This window comes from Aricia agestis, chromosome 15 (assembly GCF_905147365.1).
Source record: "Aricia agestis chromosome 15, ilAriAges1.1, whole genome shotgun sequence".
NCBI classification, from domain to species: domain Eukaryota; kingdom Metazoa; phylum Arthropoda; class Insecta; order Lepidoptera; family Lycaenidae; genus Aricia; species Aricia agestis.
This window is the reverse complement of record NC_056420.1, coordinates 7,001,993-7,028,871: the sequence shown is the minus strand read 5'-3', so window position 1 is coordinate 7,028,871 and position 26,879 is coordinate 7,001,993. Positions and strand designations below refer to the sequence as shown.

The 26,879-nt window shown below is 35.3% G+C and overlaps 1 protein-coding gene and 2 long non-coding RNA genes across 3 annotated transcripts in view; 2 read left to right on the top strand and 1 right to left on the bottom strand.

The window, feature by feature from the left end:
• Nucleotides 1-26,879, top strand: part of LOC121734039 (serine/arginine repetitive matrix protein 1) — a 225,029-nt gene that overhangs the window by 47,101 nt on the left and 151,049 nt on the right. The window lies entirely within an intron of this gene.
• On the top strand, nt 2,235-16,825 carry LOC121734041. Its single transcript, XR_006036651.1, has 3 exons — nt 2,235-2,248; nt 8,467-8,471; nt 16,770-16,825. It is a non-coding gene; the product is annotated as an uncharacterized LOC121734041 (long non-coding RNA).
• Nucleotides 7,610-25,009, bottom strand: LOC121734042. Its single transcript, XR_006036652.1, has 4 exons — nt 24,638-25,009; nt 21,529-21,534; nt 21,032-21,037; nt 7,610-7,620 (listed from the first exon to the last, which is right to left on the bottom strand). It is a non-coding gene; the product is annotated as an uncharacterized LOC121734042 (long non-coding RNA).

Below are 26,879 nucleotides of genomic sequence, written 5' to 3'. Positions count from 1 at the left end.
TATAACATCATTTTCTTATAATATTCTGATATTATCTCAGTTGCAGAATATAAAATCATATTTTACGTTGTTAAAAAAACAATGCATTTGATGAATTAGTTTTCGATTGTCGTGTAATTAGGAATCTTTATTTTATTTTCATAAGTAGCGTGAAGGATGGCGCTCAAGTCGATAACGTGAAGATTAATAGCTTCCCAAAGTTTGAGACGATTCGATAATTAAGGTGCGTACACAATATAGTATAGGTACTCAATGAAGATTTATTTTAGCTCAAGGACAAAAATATAATAGTCTAATGTAGTAATGCCTGTTTTCACCAACCGCCTCCTAACGCTAAGTGGTTCCCTAGCGGCCATTAAGGGTACATATCCTTCAAGATTTCACGAATTTTTGTGTGTCACGTCCGTCCTTAGGGCGTAAGAACTTTTGTAAAACATTACTTTTTTTCAAATGTGTTTGTTTTAAGAGATATTTGACCCGCAAAGATCGCTAGGGAACACTTAGCGTTAGGACTTAGGACTTAGGAGACCGTTGGTGTAAACAGGCATTAGTGCTCAACATTTGGGGAGCGTACCGTAGTGTGGAGAGCACTGTGAAAGTAGCAGCGCTGATAGAACAATTTTTTTTTCACTTTTGTATACAGTGCACGCGCCCCAGCGTCACACGTTTCCCCATACAAAAGTGAGAAAATTTATCTTGCAACGCTGCCGCTTTCACAGTGAAATCTCTTCAAGGAACACGTACACACCCTAAAGTATATTGTTACACCTTGTATACCTTAACATACCACATTCTACAATTTTTTATTTCATAAACACATTCTAAAAAACAGTATCGTATATGTGAGATACTTAGGCCGGTATAAATAGTCAGTACTTAAGATGCATCTCGGTCTCAAGACACGGTTCAGGCTCTGTGATTGGTTGGCTGTCAAAATTTGGACCAATCACAGAGCCGAACCGCGTATTGAGACCGGGTCGCATCTTAAGTACTGACTATATTTTATACCGGCCTTACAGTGCGTATGCTTCTTAATTCTTCGTAACCCGGTGGCGATCACATCAACGCGTTGAGTGATGAGTTTGACCTTGTCTACAGTTCGTTTACAGATTTTTTTACCTTTAGCCCGGCCGCACATTGTCCGAAATTTCTGATACAAAACAGTTGAACGTCCGCGCTGTCTCTTACATTTTGTACTGAGCCGAGTGAGCTCGAACTCGCCGGAAGGATATTTCGGATAGTGTGCGGGGTGGCGGTCCGGCGAAATTCAACTGTTTCTGATCAAAATTCGGAAAATGTGCGGCCGGGCTTAACAGGAGCTTATTTTGACGATATAAAGATCACTATCATAGAAACTCCGAGGTAATACAACTGTGAACAGTTAGTAGCTTTTAAAATACATCTCGAAAAATCCCCTTCTTAAGAATTCATTTGATGATCAGTGATACTGTCGGTAGGCTTCTTAAGAGAACTGTAAATGTAATGAAACTTTTTTTGTAAATACCAGGCGATTTTTTCATCGCCAAAAATGGCATGTAGCAAGAGAATAACACAAAGTATTTATAAATGATAAAATGTTGATTTAATTCGCTTGTGTGCGCTTAAAAATTTCTTTGAATCTAAACAGTGATTGTAATTGAATAAACAAAAAAAGTTTACCAGAAATAAACAATTAATTATTTAGGTAACATGCTAATTAGCTACACAATCGAAAACAGTTAGAAATTGTTTAAACTATTAGTCAAAATTCATTATGAGTTTATTTAATTAAAATATTTATTAAGCTATTATTTTAGACAACGTTATTAATGTCGCGTTATTTATCAAATAATTAGTACACCAACAAAAGACTGCGTCAAATATTTTGACGATAGAATCAAAATAACACAATAAAAACAGAATAACAAGATAGTAGAACAAATTGTACTATTTTATTACCCCTTGCTCTACTTATACCGAGCCAAAATCCTTTAAAATACCAGTCAACTTGCCTCAAAATCGGCGATTATGCAAAATACTCCCGTTATTCGGCTTACTTTAGGTTGATCATTACTTCGGCTTAAGAATTTTGTAATGATTTTGTGTTTCGGGAATCGTTCATCACCCGTGCCTTGTATATCGCGGTAATAAACGTCGGTTTTCGCGGCGCTGTTTTTAAGACTTGAAAAACGTTTTTAGCGAGAGTTCTAGGGTTCCGCAAGAAGATTGTTCTTCGAGAGAAGAAGATAAGATAAGTTAATGCATAAATGTCGTATATTATACGAAAAAAGTAAAATTTCAGGAGCCCCATTATTTATCATCATGTTTCTTCGATATAAGCGCAAAGCTGCATTCTATATATTATAAGAATCAAGTAAAAGTTTATTCTCGTATACTGGTCTTAATGCTAGACAGTCAATGGATTTAACTATCAAAATTAAATGTTTTAAAGTTAAAACATTTAATTTTGATTGGTGTCTGCATTCAAAGAATTTTTTAAATCCGTATTAATTATAAAACAATATTTCTACAGAACTCTACGTCGTGCGAAGTTTACGCACTTGGTCAATATTTCCGGTAATAAGGCACATGCCTATAATTACGGCTTCGGTACCAGGTTGCCTGTTGAACATCTTTATTGGCGAATTATACGGAATTTACAAGTTTATTAGTATGTTGAAGTACGGCGAGAAATTCAGTTTTTATGACATCTATACGAATAACAATCATACAAGGATGATATATAAACGCATCGTTGAAATTATATGAAGCGGGCCCCTAGACGTACAATTTTATTGAGCAATAAAATTGTTCAATATTACTGCGGTCCATAATATTGCACAATAAATTGATCGTCTAGGGAGCTTAGGGAGGTTTTCGTGTCATAAGTGTCATCACCCGCGCGCGGGTCAGGGTCCGCATGAAAGTTGCCCACCTGCACAAAAAAGTGCCGTTTTTTCTATTAACTTACTAATGAACGTACTCAGTGGAACGTTTCTACTGGTTTCTGTCTTTTACGTATAGGTTCTAAAACATTTAACAACACTTTTGCCCGCGTAAGTTATTCATCGTGTGAACATTTAATAAGTAAAAGAGTAAGTGATTAATTGGTAAGTCGCCGTAATTGGGCGTCAACGGTAGCCTTAACAAGTGCATACCTCTGTAAACAATGTACCGTACATGACCCGTTATATGAATGAGCAAAATCAACAACTCAAGAGTGAGGCCACGCCGCTCTGATACGTTGCGTCGTCGGCACGGAATACGGGCGCTTTTCCTGTTATGCGTATCATCGCCCGCGCGTGGATCTTGAAATAGCCGCATCCAATCATTTCATAGATCTGTAGATATGTTGACGCCTCCGTGGTCTAGTGGTATAGAGCGCGGCTCTTGACTCGGAGGTCGTGGGTTCGATTCCCGCGTTGGAAACTTGTTATTTCCAAGTTTGGTTAGGACAATGCAGGCTGATCACCTGATTGTCTGACAAGATGATCCATGCGTCGGATGGGCATGTAAAAAGTCGGTCCTGCGCCTGATCTCTTGCCAGTCGTGTCGGTCTTCCGTCCCACTGGGTTATGAGAGTAAAGGAATAGAGAGTGCTTTTGTGTGCTGAGCACATACTTGGGCACTATAAAATTACGCCTGGTTTCAATGAAATCGGCCACCGTCACCGAAACCGCTGTGGGAGCTATTAGATAATATGTTTCCTGTCACGCGGGCAACACGCGGCTAGGAGCAGCCTGTGGATCTGGTCCGCGCGCGGATGACACAACGCATGACAGGAAAAGCGCCCTACGCGAATTTCCAACTACGCTAAGCTGCGTTTCTATAGTGTTTTTGTTCAGATAACTCAGCTCCGGTAGCACCATTTTTTGCCAAATAGCTGTTTTACACGTTCGTCAACAGAATATAGACAGTAACTAGATGACGCCCGCAACTCCGTTGCGCCAAAACTCGTTTGTCGCGGGGGAACCGTACATTTTTTCCGGATAAAAAGTATCCTATGTCCTTTCCCGGGACTCAAAGTATCTCCATGCCAAATTTCAGCAAAATCGGTCCAGCGATTTGGGCGTGAAGAGGTTAGAGACAGACAGGCAGACAGACACACTTTCGCATTTATAATATTAGTATGGATAGCTCAGAACGTTCTTCACTGCTCTGTGCTCATATTTCCCTGTCCAGCGTTCCGTCCAACCGTAGCGTCCGTGAGACCGCCGTCAGAGTTGCGTTCCAACGGAAACGCACGGAACAATGTGGCTTTACACTAAGAGAAACCTTTAATGATTTTTCGAGGAAGAGTACTCAAATTCAAGTGCAAGGGCACTGTTTGTGATTCTTTTGGGTCAGTGGAACAGTCGAAAGGGTATAAAAATAAAATAATAAATTGTAAAGATTTTTTATGAAACTTTTGCTTTATTGATAGTTGACTTTAAGTTTTAGTTATTTTTAAATTAGTAAATATAATATAGTAATAAATAAACAAGAAAAAAATCTGTTTACTTAAATGACATAACCTCAAAAACAACGCACAATAGGGCTACAAGCAATCATTGCTATTTATCAAAGGTCATCTTTAACATAGGTAAGCTCTTATTAGGTAAAAACCCAAAATAGTAGAAAACAGCCTCCAAATATTCTAAGGAAAAATTCGCATTCTTTGCAGCAACCAATGACGTCATGGCCTTATACGTGGGTGTAAGGCCTTCCATAACCTTTCGCGCAAACCCTACAAGCATGTTAACGACCTACTAACTGTTCGCAATTCTTAAAACTAAAAGCATGACAGCGCCAAAATATGACCGGTTTATGGAGCCTTAAAGTTATAACCTAGACGTGCGCACTAAAATAATTAATGTCTAAACTCTAAAGAGACGTATAAAGAGGTGTCAAGTTTGTAATACACGTTAAAAGTGTATAAAATCTGAAGTTTTTACAAATAAGCAAAACGTTTATGTATAGTAGATATTTAAATGTAGAGATCTTGTTCTCTCTCTGAAGAACTGCGGTGGATCCAGTCAAAGTAAATAAAATTGCAAGGTTTATAAAATTACCAGATGACGCCCTCAATTCCGTTGCGCCAAAATTCGTTTATGGCGGGAACCGTACATTTTTTTGGGATCAAATTTCAGCAACATCGGTTCAGCGGTTTTGTTTTAAAGAGGTAACAGACAAACAAACACACTTTCGCATTTATAATATTAGTAAAAGTAAAGTATGGATAAAAAGTCGCGCTTCTATGTGCATGCGCTTGATTTGTGTGGTTAGTATGAAAATAGCCTGATTTTTATTATTCTTAAAACCGTGGTTTTGGTAGTTCATTTTGTATGTTTGTAGCGCATTTTCCACACTATTAAAGTTTTAATTATCATGTCTCGCATTTTACTCAAATAGAGAATATATTTCGTCACAAATTCTTTATTTAGATCCGGGTGCTTCTGACCCTCTTATATATTTGTAAAGTATCAATTAACATAGCACCTCATAAATATTTTATCATATAAACTTTTTATAGGAAACAGATATGAGGGCTCCCGTTAGAGCAATTAGCATATAATTTGTTGGCTGTGTGTTCATCAAACGTTATAATGTTATTATTTGTCCGCTAAATGCTATTACAGCTATGTGTAGATTCCCAAGAGACCAGCGGGACTAAAATGGTCACATTTAGCAATTCCTCTCAATCAATTCAGTAAATGAATTGTCAAAACTGTCAAACTGACAAATGTCAAATCAGTACAAAAATACAGAAATGAATTGCAAGCAGATTTGCATTTTAGAAAAATGAATCATATTATGATTCATATCATGATACTTCAAAGCGACCATTTTAGCCCCACTGGGGCTAGTTCGGATGTGCATTTTTACCTAGTTGTTAAATGTTATGTTTAGGTATTATGAATTATGTAGATGTTGCTCGCAGCTCCATTTCCAAAATTCCTTTCTCACGCCTTCCTTCATTCCTTTCCGGGAAAAAAGTATCCTAAATCATTTTCCGGGACTTAAAGTAGGTATCCCCAAATTTTCAGCCAAATCGGTTCAGCGGTTTGGGTGTGAAGAGGCAACAGACAGAGCTACTTTCGCATTTATAATATTAGTACGAATAATCATCTGTTTCAATCAAAGCAAAAAGCGTAGTCATCTGATATTTAGGTAGATAGCGTCTGTTTGATACTTCACGCCAAAAGCGCTAGACCGATTATGACGATATTTGGTTCAAAGATACGTTGAATCCTGTCACAAGACATTGCGTGAAATATAAAGCACATAAGTCACGATGGATAAGTAAATGTTAATGATAATCATTGGCGATAAATGTTTCTGATGTTTAACAAAATGCATCTAATATGTTTATAAAATTGCCCACATAAGTCTTCTTAATATCATCACTTAATTCGTCTGAATAAATATTGCATTTTGTATGCTTTCATTGAATTTAGATAAATTGAAATTACATTAAAATTAAGAGCTCAAAGATATATCAAATCCGTAAAAGATTAAAATTAAGAACGAAGCCTTTTAAGCATTCGTTTGTTTTAACAGTAAGTCAATTGTTTTACAGTAATAAACTAAACAATTCTAAAAAAAAAACCTGTGTCGAATCTTAGTCCTAGTGTCTTTCTCACCAAGGATAATCTAATATAAGTATTATGTAATAAAAGTTTAGGCCATGAAGCTTGCCAAAAAAAATTACAAAAACATATAACACAACCCTTCTTTTCTTCTTCCGTCGAGAAGAAAAAGAATCTTCTATCTATGTGTCTATCTGACTATCCGTCTGTCTGTCTGTCTGTCTGTCTGTCTGTCTGTCTGTCTGTCTGTCTGTCTGTTCCGTCTTCCGTCCGTCGCCGCCCGAACCGATTTTGCTGAAATTTGGTATGGAGATACTTTGAGTCCCGGGAAAGGACATAGGATAGTTTTTATCCCGGATAAACGTACGTTGACGCGCGACAAATGAATTTTGCCGCAACGGTGTTGCGGGCGTTATCTAGTATTTTATAAATAGCCATTTAATTTTTCTTTGTAATGATAAGCTGGACTATCATGACACGGTAGTACGAAATATGATATTTATTGTTTTGTTTATTAGCGTCAAATATGCCTTCCTGAGCTCCTATCTAAAATTAACTATTGTTTGAACTTACAAGAAGGGGAAGGATTAGGATAATCACAATATGTTCCCATTACAATTTTAGCTTACACTTATTTACTACTCGATGATGTCTTTTGCGCTAAAATTACTTTATCGCGCGGGAACCGTCCATTTTTCGGGATAAAAAGTATCGTATGCCCTTCCTGGGACACAAACCTTTCAGCAGAATCAGTAGAGGTAACAGACAGACAGACGGACGGACAGACACACTTACGCATTTATAATATTAGTATGGATGTGTTATTTGTAAAAATCACATACTCCTATAAATTACTTATTCGGTTGGGTTAATGTCCCCAGCGACAATATTATGATCGTAAGGAAAGGGCACTACTGCACTCCTTTTTCTGCATTACCAAAAAATTTAATATTTTTCAAACTTTAACTTAACTTAGGCAAGACAAGACAAGATAAAATATTGAGGAGGTGCAAAAAAAATATCGCCTAGCTGTAATACTTTAAGATTAATTCATTAAAAAACCTATTAATATCTTTTAGATAGTTATCAACCGCTAAATGCTTGACACAAAACTCTTATAATTATTAACTTATTAGAGTATTGAGGTAATCATTAGTTTCTCTATAACAAATTATCATCTTTATAGTATACCGTTGTCAATTATAAACACTCACAAATTGATTGGTACTATTAACACTTAAATCATTTTTATCTAAAATCAAATATTTTGTATTAATCAGTCTTTTGTCTTCGCCTAATTTATCCAAGATTTTATCAGCACATGTTATTTGTAAGGAAACACGAAAATTTATAACAATATAAATAAATCAGTTTTATTACTCTATTATCTATTTCATCTTAAAAATTTGTTACATTTAAGGCGCGTCGGTAGAATTATTTTGACAGTTCCGAAACAAATGAAGTGTGTTTCTGAATTTCCGTTATGTGGGGGAAATTTGAATGTGTGTTAAGATAATTTATGTTGAGTAAAGTGCATTTTTGTGCAGATTTTTTTGAATCCGTCTAGACTTTTTTTTATAAAATTTTGGGGCAAACGAGCAAACGGGTCACCCGATAGAAAGAAATTACCGTCGCCTATGGACACTCACAACATCAGAAAAGTTTAGGATGAATTCGCTCTCTTTCTGAAGGTGAATGAAGTTCTGTAGACATTTATTTTATAAGTATTCCGTGTATGACTAAAAACATAAAAATACCTAGTAATCATGTTTCTAAATTCTAAGATATAAGGAATTTTTTAACAGGGGAAACAGATAGCAAAACAGCTGAAACAGACAGCTGAATTCGTTCAATTATAACAAACCAATTTTTTTATGAAATGATTTTTTTTTAATATTTTTATAGTAATTTTGTTAAGTTTTGGTAACTTGGAACCATATATCCTTATCTGAAATCCAACACATTAAAGATTCGTCACATTACTGAGAAACATACCTCAAAAAGATTGAAATCTGAGGATTTTACCGCATACAGTAAAATACGATTTATTGTTATTTTTATAATTTAAGTAACACCTGCTCAAAATTAAATGTAGCAAAATATGTTTTTTTTGTTAAAGTACAACATTTTTACATTTGTACAAACTCTTTTATGAATAAATATCCTTACTACGCCTCCGTGGTCTAGTGGTATAGAGCGCGGCTCTTGACTCGGAGGACGTGGGTTCGATTCCCGCGTTAGAAACATGTTATTTCCAAGTTTGATTAGGACAATGCAGGCTGATCACCTGATTGACAAGTAAGATGATCCATGCGTCGGATGGTCATGTAAAAAGTCGGTCCTGCGCCTGATCTCTCGCCAGTCGTGTCGGTCTTCCGTCCCACTGGGTTATGAGAGTAAAGGAATAGAGGGTGCTCTTGTGTACTGCGCACACACTTGGGCACTATAAAATTACTTCTGCGTAGCTGGCCTGGTTTCAATGAAACCGGCCACCGTCACCGAAACCGGTGTGGGAGCTCTTATGATATTATAATCCATACTTGAAATTATTAATGTGAAAGTGTGTTTGTCTGTCTGTCACCTCTTTATGCTTTAACCGCTAAACCAATTTGAATGAAATTTGCTATGGAGAAATTTAAGTCCAAGGAAAGAACATAGAACACTTATCACGAATTTACGGTTCCCGTGCGATTAATGACTTTTTGCCCAACAGAACTCGGTTAGGCGCGGGCGTTACCTAGTGAACCTAAATTGGCAACCCAAGATCGAATTTTTTGCAAATATATTTTAAATAAAAGAGGGAACGAGCTAAGAATTTTTTTTCAAGAATAATGATAAAAGTATGCCTAAATGCGTTGCTTTTTACTTTGAAGTTTGAAATACCGGACAACATAAAAAATAAATTACAGTTTTATTGTACAGTTCGACAAGGCTTTATTTGAAGGTGGGTGACATTGACGGGAGCTTCGACAAGGCTTTATTTGAAGGTGGGTGACATTGACGGGAGCGCTGCTGGTAAAGGAGAACTGTCAAACACATGTCAAAAATGACGTTTTTCTATGATAGAAGCGTTTAGTTCCTTTTCTCGCCACGTTCAAGTAAAGCCTTGTCGAACTGTACAAAAAAACTCATCTCTCTCATCAATTCATCAATGATTCTGCTTCACATTTAGTCGAACCATCAAAAACCAGTAGATCGCGTAGTTGTTTGTTCCATTTTGTAGCACAAATATTTTGCAAGTAACGGTACAATCATGTTTGGCATTTATGGTATGTGAGTATACGAATCAATTTGTTATCAGACTTTGACCTGTTTATGACGAAAGAAAACAAGTTCTAGGAACTTTTTCGGCGTAATTTGCCTTTATCGAACAAGAATCTATCCCTTTCTAATATCCAAGATATTATATGGGAAAATAAGGCAATGATTTTTAAACAAGGAAAGTAAATTTAAAGAAGGAAAGTAAATTTTAAGAAGCAATATTTTATCTTCTATATATAAAATTCTCGTGTCACAATGTTGGGCCGCGTACTCCTCCGAAACGGCTTTACTGATTTTAACCAAATTTTTTATGCATATTCAACGGAATAGAGAATCGGCTACTGGTTACTTTTTATATTGATAAGTGCATTTGTTGAATAAATAATAGAAAATTATTACAACTCGAGACTGACGGCGAACATAGTTTTGTACGACGGGAAAGCGATGGACGTTGCCATATTGACATACTTATTTAGTCACTTCAATAAAACAATACGGGCGAAATACTTTATAATTATGGCAAAGAACCGTTTGCCATAATTATAAAGGGGCGAATCATTTGCGAATTGGGATCGATCGTTTTGATCATTCGCAAATCATGTGGTTTCTGAGAGGAGTTCCTTATAATTTGTTCAATCAGTTCGTACCAGTTACTTGGAATGAATCGAAATAATCCCTGATGAGTAGTCGCCCTTCAATATTTAAGACTAGAAGACGACGAGAGATAAAAAGTATTCTAAGTACTTTTCTAGAATTCAAAGTATTTCCATACCAAATTACAATAAAATCCGTTCAGCGTTTGGGTGTGAAGAGGTAACAGACAGACAGACACAGTTTTGCATTTATAATATTAGTAGGTATGGGTATTTGCCTTTGGGAAACATTTTGAAGTCAATGACCGACATTTCCTAAGATTAAGTTATAGACCTCCTGCTGCGTTTAAATCAATTAACAGTTCTAAAACACATTTTTTACATAGCGAACCTTTACCATTTGGGTCATAAAATAAACACCTTTCTATAAGACGGAAACGTACTTTTTTCCGGGATAACAGTATCCTATGCCTATTTCCCAGGACTCAAAGTATGTATCTCTATACAAAATTCAGCTAAATCGGTTTAGCGGTTGAGGAGGTGGCAGACAGACACACTTTCGCATTTATAGTACCGTATTAGTATAAGCATGTGGCGTGTCTATAAATTATTTTGTGACGTCAAAGTTACTAGAAGTTTGTACATACCGCGCGAAATCAGGCGGTAGAACGTTGTTGTGTTCTTTAATATTGTGAGAAATACTCATTATGTCTCATTCAGATAGTGATCAGACTGATCTAAGTGATCTAGAAATGTTATCAGACTGGAATGGCTCTGATTCCGACGAAGATAGTAGTAACAGTCACAGGATATACAAAACGAGAGTCAACCATTTCAATCACTCAGATTTTCAGCTTAGATTTCGACTGGATAAAACGTGCGCAGGGGCATGTTAGAAGAGTAGTAGAACACATTTTAACTGTTTTTGAAAGTTTTGTTTCTCTGTCTGTTTGTCTGTTTGTACAGGCTAATTTCTGAATCCGCTGGACCGATTTCAATGAAATTTGGTATGGTGATGCCTTAAATCCCTGGTCAACATTTTAGATACTTTTTTTAACCGACTTCCAAAAAAAGAGGAGCTAATGTTTACTTTGCTGTTTATTATTTTCGTATGTAGGCGAACCGGACACTACATAACTGCATTTGAGTCCGTACCGAAAACTTCTTGGCGAATCCGACAAGACAGATATTGACGAAATTTATATGGCAGGATGAAATTGCTAATTATTTAAAGGCACAATGCGAGTATATTGAAAAATACTTTCCGATGCAACGGTTTTGGGCGGGATAATAATAAAATTAGTGATTTTATTGACCAAGCATTGCTGTGGATGGGGTTTTTCTGGTGGACTGATTTTTTTCCTAAAATCAAATATGACTAAGCTATTTTTGGTTTAGTTTATTTGCTACATTTACAATTATTTCTGTTTTAGATAAATCAAAATTGGCTTTAATTACTTCCTAGTCCTGTATCATCTAACATAATAATATTACATACATATTTTAACACTAAACGCTGAAGAATGGTTGTGACTTTTTAATATATTTTGGTCTTTATTTCGGGAACACGAAAATCAACTGTACAAATTTTTGAGATGCAGATGATTTAAATTGAGTTATTGGTAATCTGACGTGGCAATGATAAATTAATAAGCTTTCAGCGATACCCGTTAACTTACTTATTCGTTTCTTATAGATTGACCCTCTCTAGGCATTTAAATGTCTCCAATCCAAGTGCCCCATTAGGTAACTTATAGTGATTTCAGAGAGCCACATTTTGTCTGCAGTAAACAGTTTTTACTTCAATTGTAATCCTTACTAATAAATTTATTGATATTAGCTTTACAGCTGTTATTAGTTAGACAATGTGTGATTCTCTTCTGATACGTTATAAAAGCTCAAATTTAGGTAACGAAGATTATGTTTGAATATATAATACTAATCAATAGTATTAAATATTTTATGTCTATAAAACTTCTGATATATTAAGCTAACCCTTTTTAAATAAAATAAAAAATAAAAAACTTATCATCCAACAGTTGCGAGACACAAGAATGAAGAACGCTACCTGCGCTACGCGTTTGTAGGGGCTCATACTTACTTCAGAATTCATTGACGATTAGTTAAGGCTGTCCATCACTAAAAGTATGTTTCGTGTTATCGAATTTTAATTCATATTTTACGGCTAATAAATAAAGATGACAATAGTGTGGTAAATCATTAACAGTTACATATATAAAAATCCTGTTATCAATACTAATATGCTATGCTCTAACGGCTAAACGTTATATGTTAAAAATATTATGGAGATATTTTGAGTCCCAGAAAAGGACCTAGGATAATTATTGTTATCCCAGAAAATGAACAAAAAAAAAACGATGCAACGTCTAGCAAAATATATGAAAATGAATGCAAGGCGGTGTCGATGAACTCCCAAACTTTTTAAGCCAATTAATAAGATAAAATATTTCATATTACTTTTGCATATGAATCATACGAGATAAACTTAAAAGGAATGTGCATTACGATAAAAGAAGGCTGCATTTTTTGGAATCTTTGGAGGATTAGGTATATTGGTGAAAATATGTACGGTCGAACACGTATCCGTTTTACAACTTTTGAATCCTTTTACCTTGAAACAAGTTTGAAAATATGGTAAGCTGAATGTGTTTTCATGGTTAAGTTTTTGATCCTGGCACCAGAGGTGCAGTGGCAGTTGTATTTATTAGTGTACGGTGATGGTTATATTATATCCATGACTGTACAATATTCCTTTAATTGCGCTCCAACTGTATGGAACTCAAAAAAATTATAACTTATACCTGCCAGTACTTGTTCTATGATAAACATCGGGAGCATAATATAATTCGATTTAAAGCATTTCGTTCCAAGTATAAACACTTGTTATACTTATATTGCAAGTATAGTGCTGCCAATTTAAATATTTACGTCTTAGGGCCTGTTTCACCACTTTCCGATAAAGTGCCGAATAGGCTATCCACAACTTTTTTGACAGTTTCTCCATACTCTGTCAAGATAAGAGGTAGCCTATCCAGCACTCATCATGAAGTGGTGAAAGAAATCCCTTAGTCTTACAAAATATGGGACATTATATTTTATATCTAAATTAACTAGTTGTTATAATTTGCAAAATAATTAATGGTTATATCCATTGTAAATAATGACAATTCATTATTATAATGAAATCAACGTACAATAAAATTAATTCACCAATCCAGCCTAATTAATATAAACAATTTTTCTTTTGTCATATTAATATTAAATTTGTGCACGTCAAAAAACATGTAATAAACGATTAAAATTACAAAGTGGTGACAATTGGTAACATTATTTATTTTTAATTCAAGTGATTAATATTGCTAAATAAACGACAAGCGTCTGTTTATACATAAAATGATCTTTCTTTTCAAAAGTCATAACGTCATTAAGAGGATAAGTACTTTGTTGATTGATTAGGTTTTGAAGATATAAGAGCCGGGACACATAAACAAGATACGACGTCGTGTCGTACCACGTTTCACGATGCAACGTCGTGTCGTGGGAATCTACGACGAACATCGTAAAAAACTACGACACGACATCGTGACGTGCCACGATATACGGCACGACGTCGCGTCGTGGTACGACATGACGTCGTATCGTGTTTTTGTGTCCCGGCCCTTGGGCTGATTTTGATGACATTTGTCACAGAAATAAAATGAACCAGGAGGACGTACTAAGGCTAGTTTCTATTGAGAAAATATTATGTACCATTCCCGTAAAATTCTACAAAATATTTACGTCTATAACATAATGTGTTTGTTTGTCGAATTGTTTGCTACTGTTTACTGCAAAATTATTATGGTAATGACATAAATAGTAAAAAGTATTACGAGTAAATGTAATGTCGAATTGCAATACATCTTGCATTAAACATTTTTGCCATTAAATCAACTTGTCCCCTCAGGGTATATATTTTAATAATTAAATTTCTTTAATAAATAACTCGCACTTGACTTTAGTTTATAGCCTTTAGTTAGCGGCTTTTAAGAGTTCTTTATTATGCAAATTAAAGGAAAGGTTGTAGAGCAAAACGGTTTGGTACAATATAAATATATACAGTTGACCAACTTTATACTAGACTGAGAATAGCTGACTTGAGAAAATTTTTGATACCGTATTAGAGCAAAACAACGGAGAAAATAATCACATAGCAGTACCAGTATTAAGGATACGACTGAGTTACTCTTATCTATATATTTAAACTGTGGAAATAATGTTTTGGTCCTTTGAAACCTTTAGATAACAATAATATTAGGTCATCTAAACAAGAACCTTGGTTAAACAATATCCTAAAATCTAGATATAAAAAATCTTAATAAAGACATAAAAATACGGCTTCGAGATAAAACCATTAAATTGTCATTTAATGATGAATAGTATAATTTATTTTATCATCAGTACAGTATATACTGGGTTTCGATAAAATCTATGAAAGATTAGGATCAAATAGCAAAAAAATGCTAATTGTATCAAAAACTGTTATTCGGCGCGACTGAATATCCTCTTGTCGAGTCCAGTGCCTGCGCCTACGCTGCCAAATTAAATACGCTTCCCACAAGAAAGTAACATTTTCGGTCATGACAGGTTTCAAGCTAAAATCTGGACCAAAATCGATTTACTTATTTGGCACTAGACGACGCCAGCAACTCCGTTGCGCCAAAGTTCGTTTATCGCGTGCGGGAACCGTATACTTTTCCGGGACGAAAAGTATCCTATGTCGGGACTCAAAGTATCCCTATACCAAATTAATAATATATCGGTTTAGCGGCTTAGGCGTGAAGAGGTAACAGACAGGCACACTTTCACATTTATTTTATTAGTATGGATTAGTATATTAGTATGGATCTACGATGCCATGAACATACAGACACGTTTTATTTAATATTATGTTAACTATGTGTGTCCGGTGGTAGGCATCATGTAGGACTTTCTGAAAACATTTATTTTAAATTTATTCAGAAATAAAACAATTTTGATTTTGATTTTTGTCGGGGATGAAAATGATATTTGAACTTTTATACAGTTCAGACAGACAGACATACAGACAGATCAAACTGCTAGGTTGTTTGATCGATTAGTTGATGATTTTAATCATAAACGATTCTAAATCCTTAGATTATGAAATCATTCACCCATCGCTGATCAGATACCGTTAAAATAAATTTGTGTATTTGTGTTCTAATTTAAAAAATTACTCACTCACCATTTCAGACACTTCAACATTAGTTTAAAAGTTTCGATAAATTTTATTTGCCTAATTAATATTCGAGATTGAGAATAAAAATGATAATTGACAACCATTTATTTTTATATTAGTTTAGTGGAAACAATTTATAAAACGGATACTTGAGGGGTTGCCGTTACAAAGCTTGAACTAGAGATTGAACTAGAAATTAATATTTTAAAAGGTATTTTGTAAAAAATCGTTTGGTACTCGGAAACTGCCGCGGTAAAGCACATACGAACAACGATATGCACACAAACACTGTGCTGAAGTCTGCCGAATTGTTAGGCACGAGTTTTTTTTTTAAATGAAATAAGGGGGCCAACGAGCAAACGGGTAACCTGATGGAAAGCAACTTCCGTCGCCCATGGACACTCGCAGCATCAGAAATGTTGCCGGCCTTTTAAGAGGAATGGGAAAGGAAGGGAATAGGGTAGGGGATTGGGCCTCCGGTAAACTCACTCACTCGGCGAAACACAGCGCAAGCGCTGTTTCACGCCGGTATTCTGTGAGCCCGGGGTATTTCTCCGGTCGAGCCCGCCCATCCGTGCCGTATCATGGCTCTCCCACGTCTGAAGCTAGTAACTACTTTAATATTATTAACTAAGAACATCATAGTCGAAAAGATGTCAAAATCGTCATATGCCACGCTTTTTTGTAAATTGATAACTATCTGATACTATTAAGTTCCTTAGGCAGCAATATTTTTGCACAACATACTATTTATAAAATAAAACTTTTTCGCATAAAACACAGTCAAATGCTAACAACCTTAGGATACATTAAAAATTGGTGTTTCTAGACACGTCCTAGAGATATTATCATTATGAAGGTTTATGGAGAAAAATTCCTGATGTGCAGGATTTGACATCTGATCTCACTGGCGGTTAGAACAAAACATTATAATATATTCATATGATTCATACGAATATGAATTGCGCAATTTACTTTTATGTTACCGTCTGTCGTTTGTATCTTTGTAAGTTTCTTGAACTGTTAGTGAAACAATAAAACTGCCTAATCTGTGTAGAAAACCCTTAAAATTCGACAATCAATCGATTATAAAAGCAAATAATTTAGAATGTGTATGTTTGTTACTCCTTCACGCAAAAACTGCTTTACGGATTTGATCAAATCAAATGTGGTATACAGATAGTAGATTCACAATATGCTTCTGTATTTTGTAACTAGAATATCTAAGAGCCTCCTAATCAGGGCGAGCGAATCAGGATGAGCGAAGCGAGCCCTAGCCTAGGGGCTAGGACTCGCTTCGCTCATCCTTCATATATCCCACAACCTACCCTACTAGACAAGTGGCAAGCGCCTATCGTAAGTTACGCCAACAAAATGTATGCGATTTGACATAAGTCATCGCTTCGCTAGCGAATACTAATGTCAAATCCCATACATTTTGTTGGCGTTTACGATAATCGCCTGCCACTTGTCTACAGGGCCTAACATTTTGCACACTTTACGGAAAAACTGTCACGCCTTATATTGATTAACATAGTAATAGTAATAGTAATAGTTATATTTAGCATAGCTTTAACATAGTAATAGTTATATTTAGATGTGTTATCATCAGTAAGTCAAGGTGTGACGACGCGAGCCCTCACAAAGCTCGGCATTTAAGTAGTAGAATTTGAGTGTTTGACCGTTAAGTGTATATGAACTACCTTTAGGCACGTTTGCACTGAACTCTCGTATATTACAATCAAGTCCTTTTTAAGCAAGGAGACGCCAAAAAAAACAAAAATTAAATTATGATTCATCCATATCAGTTTATAAAATAAGATTTGAGAATCTTCCCAGTTAGGTTTCACATCCTTGTGAAATACCTTAAAGAAACAGATATCTTAAGTTGCATGATATTTATTTGTTTGTTTTCAACGCTCGAATTTGTGTAACTTTAAAACTTATTTCAACGGATAAAACTGTTTCAATACTTTAACTGTTTAAAGTAAGTATATTTTTTATCTTAAATTTTGTTATGAAAATTGTAACTTAGCTTCTACTAGTAAATAAATGTAAATTAAAGAAAAATCGACATTTTAGTAATTAATTAAGTAGTATTTGGCCGTGTAATTTTATAATAATCTTATGGATAGACAGAAAAATAGAGCAAATATCGTAGAGGTCAAAGAGACACTATGTGAAGAAATGGTTTCGGACTAATATAATAATTGCTATAAATTAATGATTCTTTACAATATTCTTAATGAAACAAATTGTTAAATATTATAAATATGCAACGCTCAATTACTTTCCTATAAATGTCGCACTTTGTAATAAATGCGGTAAAATTATATGAATATCCTCAATAAATCATTCGCTAATATTTAACACAACATTTTTCCCCATCAATAAAAATTATTTGTGATGGAATGCTATATTTATTGTTCATTTATTATTATGTATGTCGTAGCGAAAAAAAAATTTTGCTTTTACACACGTATACAGCGTTACATACTTTTTTTGTCAGAGTATACTGAATGTATCTTAAAGCATTACTCCACTTCGTAGCTCACTTCCTAACATATTTTTAACCGACTTCAAAAAAAGGAGGTTATCAATTCGACGCGTATGTATGTAATATTTCCAGAACTGCCCAATTTTCGTATATATGTTTCTCTATATCAGCGTCTGAACAAATGTGCCAAATTTTAAAAGTGTATATTATGTATGTATGTATGTAAGTATGTATGTATGTTTGTGTTCGGATACCTCTGGAATTACCATTCCGATTTCAGTAATTCCTTTTTTTGTTGTACTAGGTAGGTATTGTTCAACTTAGGGAATAGTGCAAGTTTCATCAAAATCAGTTCAGTAGTTTTGGATTTATCTCAATTACGTACAAGTTTGAAGTCGGTTTTATCTTATCAAAATACAGTAATAGTCCAATTATTAAGGCTTAATATTCAACATATAAAATCGGTCCAGCTGTTTTACCATGAAGAGGTTATAAAGAGAAAGACGGACAGTCATACAGAGTACAGACCGATACACTTCCGCGTTTATAAAAGAAATATTGATTGCGGTCTAGCCATTTCACTATTCCACTTCAGATTGTCCATATAAATCATATCAGGGTGTAAATCAGTGCATTTTCGCGTGTCATGTGATCGAGTCGTTTTTCAGCGTGACGTGTGGTTTATCGGCATTCGGCTCTATTGTGCGTCTCAAACGCACTGGCAGATTAAAAGCCAGCGAGATATCGCAAAATGCATATGCATCAGTAGGGTTAGTAGAAAAATTAAACTATAATGTTTTATAATGAAAGGAGAACTCTATGATAAAGATGGTTCATAATCTGAATCTTTCTCAGTTACGCTTACATGCGCACGCACACACATGCATAAAACTACGCTACATTGCATCACCATTCATATGTGATCGTCTGACTGACCATAATTATAAAAGTTGGACTAACACATGAATGAAAATTGGCTTCGCTTTGTTGTTTGCAATACCTACTCTCTATATATTTTTGATTTGGTCAGAGCAGAGCAAAGTATATTTTTAAACTAGATGACGCCCGCAACTCTTTTGCGCCAAAATGCGTTTTTCGCATCGGAATCGTACATTTTTCCTGAACATAAAGTATCCTATGTGCTTTTCTGGGACTCAAAGTATCTCTATGCCAAATTTCAGCAAAATCGGTTCAGCGGTTTGGTCGTGAAGAGGTAATAGACAGACAGACAGACGGACAGACAGACACACTTTTGCATTAATAATATTAGTAAAGTAAATATTAGTATATTAGTAAGTATGGATCCACCTTGCTAAAGCACTTTATGTGCACAATATAAATAGTTTAAAGACTTTCACGACCTTAAACTACTAAACTATAGTGTCACAATGGTGCCAACACACAGACAAATAAACTTTCAGCTAAAAAATTACATACGGAACCCGCAGAGTGTTTTGTTTACCGAAATACCGCAATAAAAGTCAGTGGTGTTGGCAGACCGGTCGATAAATTGTTAAGGACGATTTATTATAGTTTTGCGGACCCTACACGCCATTTTGTTTGCTTTTGTACTATCGGAATTCGGAGGCAAGGTATTAATCCACACTAATATTATAAATGCGAAAGTGTGTCTGTCTGTCTGTCATGCTACCATGAACCGATTTTACTGATGAAGATACTTTTAATCTTCGGGAATGGACATAGAATACTTTGCATCCCTGAAATATGTACGGTTCTCGATAAACGAAATTTTGGGCATAACAGGTCATCTAGTTTATTATAGTTTTGCGGACCCTGCGCGCCATTTTGTTTGCTTTTGTACTATCTGTCGAGGCGCAAATGCAAGGTAATCGCATATAAAAGGTTAGTTACAATTTCATCTTCAATCATCTATTCAGTCGGAATCCAAAGAAATCTTTAGGTTGTTTATTTTGAGCGATCGCTCGTATAGGTTATTTTAGGGTTATATTGAAAATAGGTTTACAAATGAGTAACCTATCGGCTAAAACTGAAATTCATACGTCAAGTACCCTATAAGAAATAATAATTATTATGAGGTAATATTTTTCTTCCCTATTTTAATTTATTTATTAGACAATCAGCTTTACTTTTTACATAGAGATACATCGAGCGAGACTTAAGCTTTCTTATATTTTATTCCTAATACATCTTACTCCAATCTCATACCATCTAAGGAAATAAACAAAAAATATTATGGACCTTACAGTAATAATTATTAAGGTGCATTGGGGTAACTTCGGAAGAAAAAAAAAATGGGGATATTCCGAAAATGGCAAATAATTACCAAACAGAAAGTAATTTTGAGCTCTGGCTACATTAACCGAGACGCCAATTTAATCACCTCCCCCACTTCCTTTCCCTCGAGCCGTCAGCCGGCAGTGTATGTGCGCTAAGTTCATTTTTTCGCGCCAAGTGCAATTTTATGATTTTTTTGGAATTATCGAAATTATTGAAATTACCCCGTATTGTTTTACACAGAAATTAGGTAAGTTACGTAATATTTTGTTTGTTTTAAAGAAGCTTTGACGTTTTTTGCTTTCCTAAGAATAGGTTATGTTGCTCTAGCTATGATTTTTAATAAACATTCGAAATAACCCCAGTGGGGTAAATTTGTTAACGAAATTTCCCCAAAAATTTTTTCATAGTCTTTTGCAGGGGTGCGCAACATAATATAATATTCCGATTTGATGGTCCTAAAATATGGATTGTTCTATTTGTAGGACAAGGTTACTCTTGAATTATATAACTATAATAACCTATCATTATACAAAAAAACAGCTTATTTGGGGACCGTTTTAGTCGTTTTAGTTCACTAATCAACAAAACTTAGTTGACTACGGAACCCTAAAACGCACCCCTAACCAGCTGATTTTCTGTATATTGATAGGTTAATAGTTCTATCTCTGTTAGCTACCACTTTCGTTGGCTTTTTTATTGTTCTTATTCTATTTATTTCTTTGCTCCAAATGTTGAGGACATCTGCATCCCCGATGGGGTAATTTCGAAAATTTTTCGGTACAAAACTTAGTTTGGTGTCTTCTATGGCTTGTATGCACAATGTTTTTGTATGGGGTAAAATAGAATAAAAATAAATATGTGCCTTAAATGTATTATTACATTAGGTCGTGTTTCGGCTGATATTCGAAATTACCCCTTGAGTATTCGAAATTACCCATGAAAAGTAGAAATAGGGTTATATTTTAAAGGGGTAGTTATATCAGAATCCGTAAATACTTTTGAACTAAAAAATATACAATTCACATGGAAATATGTTTATTATAACTAAAATGTTACAGTTATAGGTAACAATATATACAAATTCGTCTTCTAAACTTGAAACAATGACACAATATACTCACTCTTCCAAAAACTTTACGATATTGCCCCAATGCACCTTATCATATTATTTGACCTATAAAATTATATTAAGACGTGTATGTTAAACCACTTTAATAGCGAAAAATAGTCATTAAAAGTTAACTTTAGAGTCAATGACCAGTAAAGTGACACCTAGTTATGATTTATAACCCTTATAACGTCTCATGGGTAAACTATTATATCTTGTTTTTTTCTAAAAAGTTAACATCAGGTTTATTTCAAATGAGTCTTACAAATATTAATACTATTTTAGCATTAACCAGCATATATATTCCTACCAGAAATGTCTATTAAAAAAAATTTCAGGGTCAAACATAAACAACTATAATAATATTTTTATCTCGGATTTCGGAATTTCTATGACGATTCTTTATGTTGTTTGGTAGATCTCCAAAATGACATCTTAATTTATAACAACTATATAATAAGCAATAATAATTATTAAGAAATCACATGTTTATCTAGAATCTACATAGTTTTTAATAGACAAATTCGTACAATAAATTTCATAATTTCTATATTTTTTAATGCAATAATAATGTTGTAAGTACTCCGTTGGAGTAAAAGCACAACTATCGTTTTAAAGATTATAGCAAACAGATTAAATATAATAACTTGAAATTAAAAAGCATTAACTTTTTGCTTGACCACTTGTAATGCTAAAAAGGCTTCCTCGTCAAAATATTTACAATAGTGACTAAGCTATTACCCACTACAGAAAAAATATGCGAAACATAACATGGGAGGATTTAAACTGTAGCGGTAAAAATATAGACGCAACTAAACATAGATAGTGGTAAATATTAATATTATTTTTGGGGTAAATAAATTACAATATCTAATTCATAGACAATTAAAAAAATGGGAGGATGATAAAATCTTGGAAACTGTAATTGCTATTGACATTTTTGTTTAATAAATGAACAGACTATAAAACCTGATGAAAAGTCCTCAAAAGTTCATAAAATTTTGATACCGTAATATGAGAAAGATAAAATAATTAATAAAATATATTTTAGTATTGTATTTATTTAGGTACTTGTATAAAAATAAATTACCTCGACTTGAATAATATTTTAATATATTATTACTTATTATTAACATAAAATGGCATCATAAAATATTTTCTTTTAAGAAACTATAATATTAGAAGTAGTAACTCTAACAAAAGTTAGACGTACTAGTTACTATTTTATATTTTTTCAGGGATTAACAAGGTTAAAAACTTCAAAGACTTGTATATCTGTAATTTTTTTGGGATTTTTCATTTCTCGTGCCATATCCTGCCTTTCATAGCTCTGTATTGCGTATGATCTGCAAAAAAATATCATAATATAACGGATCCAACAATAACAAAAAGTTTGTGAGTGCAAAAACAATACAATGCCTTTTTTGTTACAGGTACTAATTTGTTTGGATAGCGTAGAACTATTGTTACAAGGTAAGGTTATCTGATAAGGGGAATTAGACGATGGCGAAAGAGAAAGATAGTGAAAGAAAGAGAGCATCGACTTCCTGGTTATTAACGGCCCGACTAGGGGTTCCCAAATACTTTTGTTTTAAAGACCACTTTCAAAATTTGCGGGATCTGGTAGACCGTCAAATTACAATTTTTTGTATCCCCAGCTTAAGATTGTGGACCCCCAGTTTTTGTCAAGTCTCCCGTGTACCCATGGAGGTCCACCTAGACCACTTTGGGAATTACTGTCCTAGACCCTTGATGGCACAACACTGTATTTCCTATGACTTCTACGTGGTCCCGTGATTTTGACACAAAATTTCGACAAGGAGGTCGTAAGTTGAAATTCCTTGTTGGAAAAATGTTGTTTCCGACTTTGATTCGCATACCCTAAGTTGTCCACAGAGGTATACCTGAATTTTCTAAATGCAGAAAGTAAATGCGAAAATTACCTACTATAGTAAAATGTCAGGCATTGTGGTTGAATGGAAATGATTTGCGGGCAGTGCACAAAACCACCCATGTGTCGCGAGTCGCGACTAATTGATCGTGGTAATTTGTATGTATTGTAATACAAGTATATAGCTAAATAAAACCTAGCTTTTAAACTTTCTAATAGTTAATTTGGCACCAAAACCGTTTCAACAGTTTGATCGTAAAAGAGGTTACCAGAGGTTCCCAAACTCCTTTGTTTCGTAAACCACTTTCAAAATTTAGGCGGTGGACCCCCTAGAGCACCCCCTCTCCCTCTCTACCCCTGGGGGTCCAACTGGCCCACTTTGGGAAAACAGACATATTTTGCATTACTGGTATCGATGCTATACTGAAACTAAATAAAAATAAATTAATGGTATGCAAAGACGAAATCTACAGACTAAAATGTAAAGTGTGAACACCTTTATCTGATCTAAATACTAATGTAGTGAGTCACGAGATAGTCGCAGAATCCGTTTGGACCCGATAAACACTGTTTGGTAGGTTGTTTTATGTGATTTATGTTTGTTCAGGGAAATTCCTAAAACGTACAAAACTTAACCCTCTAATGGCTTCTGATTACATCTATTGTGCAGTTTGTTACTTGGTTATGCAAGAGTTGATAAAATTTGGTATGTCGATAGGTTAGGCTCCGGATTAACATATAGGCTACGTTTTGTCCTAAATAAGACGTACAGTATTCCATGGGGCTTAAGAAGTAGGTAAGCTAGATAACGCCGTGGTCTAGTGGTATAGAGCGCGGCTCTTGACTCGGAGGTCGTGGGTTCGATTCTCGCGGTGGAAAAATGTTATTTCCAAGTTTGGTTACGACAATGCAGGCTGATCACCTGATTGTCTGACAAGTAAGATGATCCATGCGTCGGATGGACATGTAAAAAGTCGGTCCTGCGCCTGATCTCTCGCCGGTCGTGTCGGTCTTCCGTCCCACTGGGTTATGAAAGTAATGGAATAGAGAGTGCTCTTGTGTACTGCGCACACACTTGGGCACTATAAAATTACTCCTGCGTAGCTGGCCGAAAATTTTTGGCTTGGCTTTCAATGAAACCGGCCACCGTCACCGAAACCGGTGTGGGAATTATTATATTATTAAGCTATATAGTAAGTTAAAACACTGTAATTGCACACGGGTTGGACCTCATCTGGCAGCAAGGGATCGCCTTTTTCCGTCGCCCTTTCTCTTTCTGTCGCTTAGAACTGCCATTTGATAGACCGAGACAGAAAGCATAATGCGATAGCACGCGGCGAAATCCTCGAGACGATCGGCATCACGGACAAAATGCAATGGTCGGCAGGGAGACTCCGGAACGCTGAAGCGCGCGATAGCATGCTAACACATCCTTTCACCGCCGATCACTTGCTATCGCGATCGCCTTTTTTGTCTGCGGAATGCGACAGCGCGCGTTCGCATGCGGCATCACACTGCAGCACGTGGTAGCACAGGCGGAACAAATGCGATTCCGTGCTGCCAGATGAGGTCCAACCCTAATATAAAATCTAATTAAATACATTTACCTAGCCATAATAATCTAAACAAGCTTAGATTTACTCAACATTTTAGATACGTACCTGTTGTAATTAGGGATTGCAATCCGGCGTCATTTTCAATCCGGACTGGATTTGACCGGATTACCGTCAATCCGGCCGGATCCAGCCGGGTTGATGAAATTAAACTAAAAACTGAAAATCATCCTATTTATGCATTATAATTCAAAAACAAGGCATAAAGCATCACTGGTAGCGGATAACGGAGTTACTTTTACTTAGTTTTTATTATTCGTAGACTAACAACATCATCTTAGTCACGCTCAAAGAAATTTGAACGAAAAGTTCCTTTATACTTCGTCGAATACATTTTTTTAGTTGATCGACTATTACTCAATAACTTTGAAGTCTTCTTAGCCGTGATAATTTTCCTTTTAAATTCAGGACATTTCCTACTCCCGTGATTTTTCACATTTCTAGAAGCAACCGTTTAGCTGATAGAAGGGGGGAGGGGACACTGGACTCTAACGATTTTTTCCATTTTGAAACTTCATATTGCACAAATGGATCCCTAAATCGGAAAATGATCTAAGAATACTCGTAATATTTTTTAAAACCTATCCAACGAACACCCTACACGGTGGGGTGGACGCGAAAAAAAATCATCCCCGCTTCATGTGTATAAAAATATATATTTTTAAGATTTTATATACCCTTTTGTTGGAATCATTAATATGTATATTCATGCCAATTTACAGCTTTGTAGGTCCTATATATAGTCTGAGCAAAACCGCGGACAAACAGACAGACAGACAGACGGATAGACAGACCGAAACTATAACGGTTCATTGTTCACTACAGAACCCTAAAAAAGTGAGAAAAAGCTTATCCAGAGGTAACGCATTTAACGTAAGTTATTCATGCAACAACCATATCAGTTTGCCACAAATTAAAGTATATTATTATTTTTAGCAATATTCCACGAAATAAACCTCAACTTGTAAGTACATGAGTGAGTGTGCGCATATGCGTGCGCAGCACGGCATACACTCACTCATTTACTTACAGGTTGGTGTTTATTTTGCGGAATTTTGCTAAAAATATTAATATACAAAATTTTAAGCTATGGATTTCCGCAAAGTAACGCCTGATTCTATTAACTATTGCCACAAATCGCCAACACCGGATCCAGTCTCCGAATCCGGTATATTGGGACCGGGTCCGGTACCCGTAAAATGATACCGGATCCGGCGAATTTCCGGATCCGGTTTTCCGGTTTGCAATCCCTAGTTGTAATCTTTATTTTAATTATGGACACAGAAATTGCACTTGCGATTTTCTTAAAAAACATAAGACAGTATTTGAGAATCGTCATATTATATTTGCAACAAGATGACGCCCGCAACTCCGTTGCGCCAAAATTCGTTTATCACGCAGGAACCGCACATTTTCCGGGATAATCCTATCCTATGTCCTTTCCCGGGAATCAAAGTATCTCCATACCAAATTTCAGCAAAATCGGTTCAGCGATTTGGGCGTAAAGAGATAACATACAGATAGACACACTTTTGTATTTATAATATTAGTATGGATTTTGCATTTCTTTGCTGGGCTCTACATTATTGGTTTTATATTGACCTCCAAAGTTCTTTAGCACCGTTAAGTTAACATTGTTAAGGGCAAGTGTGTCAGGTCGAATATACGACCGATTGAAATATCCCACTTCACACATTCGTGGCCCCAACTCATTTTACTTTTCAACGTTTTTTCCTTATCTTAACAAACAGACAAACAAACACGTTTTGTGCTCGAAAATACTGTCTTTTTTAAAGTTCCTTACCGAAAGGGTAAAAACGGGACCCTATTACTAAGACTTCGATGTCTG